Raw genomic sequence first — 4282 nt, 5'->3', positions numbered from 1 at the left:
AAGAGGCAGTCATATTGTCTACATGTTCCCAATCCGATGTGGACATTATTGCCGTCAATGATAAGTGTGATTTGTAGAGTGTCTTGTCTAACTGATCTAGTTCTGTGCGTATAAGTCTGATTTTTTCTGAGATAAGAGCTAAGCTAGTTTTGAAAAGAATTCGTTTCGCATTAGAAGAAGTTACAGTAGCAGAGGTGAGTGGTATAACCCTGTGAGCCATTCAGCTCTTGAATCGGGTGCGGCCCTTCCCTCTGCTGCTGCTGTCCTCTGCTGCTGCTGTCCTCTGCTGCTGCTGCCCTCTGCTGCTGCTGCTGCCCTCTGCTGCTGCTGCCCTCTGCTGCCCTCTGCTGCTACTGCTGCTGCCCTCTGCTGCTGCTGCTACTGCTGCTGCTGCCCTCTGCTGCTGCTACTGCTGCTGCTACTGCTGCTGCTGCCGTCTGCTGCTACTGCTGCTGCCCTCTGTTGCTGCTGCTACTGTTGCTGCCCTCTGCTGCTGCTGCCCTCTGTACTGCTGCCCTCTGCTGCTGCTGCCCTCTGCTACTGCTGCTGCCCTCTGTGCTGCTGCTGCCGCCGGTGCCCGCGGGCTGCATTGAGCTTCGCGTGCGAGCCGAAGGGCGACGCGAAGCGGCGCTTCTACGGAGAGAAACAGCAGCAGCAGGAGCACAGCGCCCTCGACTGGCAGGTGCGGTGGTGGCGGCCTGGGGTCGTGTTAGTGGTGGCTATGGTGGTGGTTGTGGTGGTTGTAGTGGTTGTGGTGGTGGTTGTGGTAGTGGTGGTTGTGGTGGTGGTTGTAGTGGTGGTGGTTGTGGTGGCTATGGTGGTGGTTGTGGTAGTGGTGGTTGTAGTGGTTGTGGTGGCTATGGTGGTGGTTGTGGTGGCTGTGGTTGTGGTGGTGGTTGTAGTGGTGGTGGTTGTGGAGGCTATGGTGGTGGTTGTGGTGGTTGTGGTTGTGGTGGCTGTGGTGGTTGTGGTGGCTGTGGTGGTGGCTGTGGTGGTGGTGGTTGTGGTGGCTGTGGTGGTGGTGGTTGTGGCTCTGGTTGTGATGGTGGTAGCTGTGGTGGTTGTGGTGGCTGTGTTGGTGGCTGTGGTGGTGGCTGTGGTGGTGGTTGTGGTGGTGGCTGTGGTGGTGGCTGTGGTAGTGGTGGTTGTGGTGGCTGTGGTGGTGGCTGTGGTGGTGGTTGTGGTAGTGGTGGTTGTGGTGGTGGTTGTAGTGGTGGTGGTTGTGGTGGCTATGGTGGTGGTTGTGGTAGTGGTGGTTGTAGTGGTTGTGGTGGCTATGGTGGTGGTTGTGGTGGCTGTGGTTGTGGTGGTGGTTGTGGTGGTGGTTGTGGAGGCTATGGTGGTGGTTGTGGTGGTTGTGGTGGTGGTGGCTGTGGTGGTGGTGGTTGTGACTCTGGTTGTGGTGGCTGTGGTGGTGGTGGTTGTGGCTCTGGTTGTGATGGTGGTAGCTGTGGTGGTTGTGGTGGCTGTGTTGGTGGCTGTGGTGGTGGCTGTGGTGGTGGCTGTGGTGGTGGTGGCTCTGGTTGTGGTGGTGGTGGTGGCTGTGGTGGTGGTGGTGGTTGCGGCTCTGGTTGTGGAGGTGGCTGTGTAATTAGCTGACAATATTTTGTATTTCTCTCAATTTCAATAGATTTTATAATTAGTATTGGCCAGTATTAAGACTAAAATAACACCAAAGAAATATGTTGACGTTTGCGTAAAACGAATTATTATTGGCCACGACTATTTAGATCATCTGTTGAAATTGAGAGAAATAAAAAACAATTTCACCGTTCTGACAGCTGCAGGCTCAGTGCTGCTGGGAGCGTATTGTTTAGTAATACATTTAACGCATGCTTATATCCAGGTTATCGTATGGTTACTCTTTGGTTCTTTCGGTAAAGTCACGTATGTAAAAATAAAATAAAACAAAAATAAAAACAACTAAATTAAATCATGACGTTTCGGGCGCAACACAAGCGTCAAATATTGCATTCACTTGCAGAGAGTTGTACCTGTACATATCCGCCCTGAAGCCAATACAGTCTTTTGATTTTGGAGAGCTTTTGTTTTTCTGTGAGATTTACCTGAAATGGAATTGTGTAAAGTGTTGTGCATTTTTAACGCGAAGCTCTCTGTGTGTGTGTTTTTACGTAAATGTAATCACAGGCCGAGCGATATCAGACTTTTCGTCCCGAGACGGCGGTCTAGAGATTTGATCCAGACGTCTTGTCTCCTTGCACGCCTCGAAGGATGATGAAGCTACGCCTCCCGGTCCTGTTCCTCTCGCTGCTGCTGCTCAGCGTCTCATTGCTGCTGAGCGTCTGGTACATGTACAGCTGGAAGGGCTTCCTCGTTCGCGACCTCGACGCACTCGGCAACTCGTCCGTCTTCAGGCCAAAGCCGGGGTCTGCTTCCGATAAGATCAACCACGTGACGCTGTGCGGGCAACGGGGAGCGCTGCAGAACACGTCGATGATGCGCGTGCGCGACACCAAGATATTCTTGGTGTCGGCGTACCACGACCAGCGCGAGGCCGGTCAGAGCACACGCATCATCGGCATCGCCAACCAGTATGAGCCGAACGTGCTCTCCTGCCACTTCTGCTGCCGAGGGCACTCGGAGATCCTGACGGTCACCGCCAGCGCCTACGTCCACTCGGATCACTTTGACTTCCCGTACGGCACGGCCGACTTCCTGTGCACGGAGCCGCTGGACTGCGAGCCGGGACACGTGTCCGTCCAGCGCATGCGCACAATACCGGACGAGGAAGAGGCCGAGTGGGTCTTCATGCCCGTGCGAAATCGGCTCTACATGCCCCCCACCATCACACAGGAATTCAGCGTCTGCATCTCCACGCTCTTCGGGAACTACGGCAACGTCCTGCAGTTCGTGCAGGCGATCGAAATGTACCGCATCTTGGGTGCGGGCCGCGTGACGGTGTACAACACAAGCTGCAGCTCTGAGCTGAACAAAGTGCTCCTCTACTACATCAAGACCGGCCTCGTCGAGGTCGTTCAGTGGCCCATCACGGACTACGTGCGGGTGTCCAGAGGGTGGCACTACCCCGAGCACCCAGGCGAGCTGCACTACTATGGCCAGATAGTGGCGCTGAACGACTGCGTGTATCGGCACATGTACAGCACGCGCTACCTGGTCCTCACGGACATCGACGAAGTGATCATCCCTTTGAAGCACACAAACTGGAAGGACCTCATGCGGTACTTGAACGACAAGTACGGCGCCGACATTTACACATTCGAAAACCCACGTGTTTCCCTACACGGTATCGGAAGAGTTTGGGTCGAAGTTCCAGGCGTGGAACGCCATCCCGGGCGTCAACATCATGCGCCACATTAGACGGGAGCCAAACCTGCCGGAGGTCTTCAACCCGACCAAGATGATCCTGAACCCACGCGCGGTGCTGCAGACGTCGGTGCACAGTACGCTCAACGCGCTGGGCATCTCGCAGACGGTGCCCGGAGACATCGCGATCATGCACCACTACCGATCGCCCAAGCAGCCCGACCTGCCGCTCGACTCGCTGGTCGTGGACCTCACGCTGTGGAGATACAATGCCACTCTGATCAGAAATGTCAACAAGGTCCTCAACAGGGTCTTCTGGAATGAGTAGGCACAACGGGCGGCGGTGGCGGCGGTGGCGTTGATTGTCATCTTGCGTTTTTTGCGGTCTTGCAATTTGAGTTAAACACCGGTGTTTGTGAGTTTTCCGTTTGCGAATGTGGTCAATGTATGGGACATATTTATTTGCTAATCTTATGATTGCGTTTACAGTTAAAATTTGTTATCTTCATGTTTTTTCTGCATTTGAATCCACCAGGGCACAATAGGGGTTGTATTGGTATGTCTTATGGAAGCTAGGGAAGTTAACATTGGTTTATTTTAAACCAATCCTAATTATTTCTATTGCTTTTGGGAGTACCACTCGAAATGTTTTCAGGTTAAAACATTTAAAATGTGGCACAAATTGATTTAAATAAATGTTCAGTGTGCATGTTCTACCAGTCTCTAATGAGCTTATTGTTTTCATGACTCGTGTCCACGGAGGATAGTCAAATCCCAGAGGATGGTGGCAGGATTTTAAAAAGTAAATCCTGTGGTGATAAAAAAAATGTACATACGATATTAAACTTTTAATTTGAGTGATAATTTGAATGACAGGTGTGTTTTGGGCCAAATGAGCTAGTAAAGACTCACATTAAACATAATAGATTCAGTAGGAATATATTTATACATCCAAATGTATATAGTTGTGTATTTGAATATGTATCAACACCAGCTG

At 52.0% G+C, this 4282-nt stretch overlaps 1 pseudogene; it reads left to right on the top strand.

Annotated features, from left to right (window-relative positions):
• Nucleotides 1-404: 404 nt before the first annotated feature.
• Nucleotides 405-3999, top strand: LOC116937021 (beta-1,4-galactosyltransferase galt-1-like; annotated as a pseudogene).
• The last annotated feature ends 283 nt before the right edge of the window (nt 4000-4282 follow it).

Source organism: Petromyzon marinus, unplaced genomic scaffold, assembly GCF_048934315.1.
Source record: "Petromyzon marinus isolate PM22_M1 ecotype Great Lakes invasive population unplaced genomic scaffold, UKy_Petmar_22M1.pri1.0 PM_G_Scaffold_3, whole genome shotgun sequence".
Taxonomy (NCBI): domain Eukaryota; kingdom Metazoa; phylum Chordata; class Hyperoartia; order Petromyzontiformes; family Petromyzontidae; genus Petromyzon; species Petromyzon marinus.
This window is presented reverse-complemented; position numbering and strand designations above follow the sequence as displayed.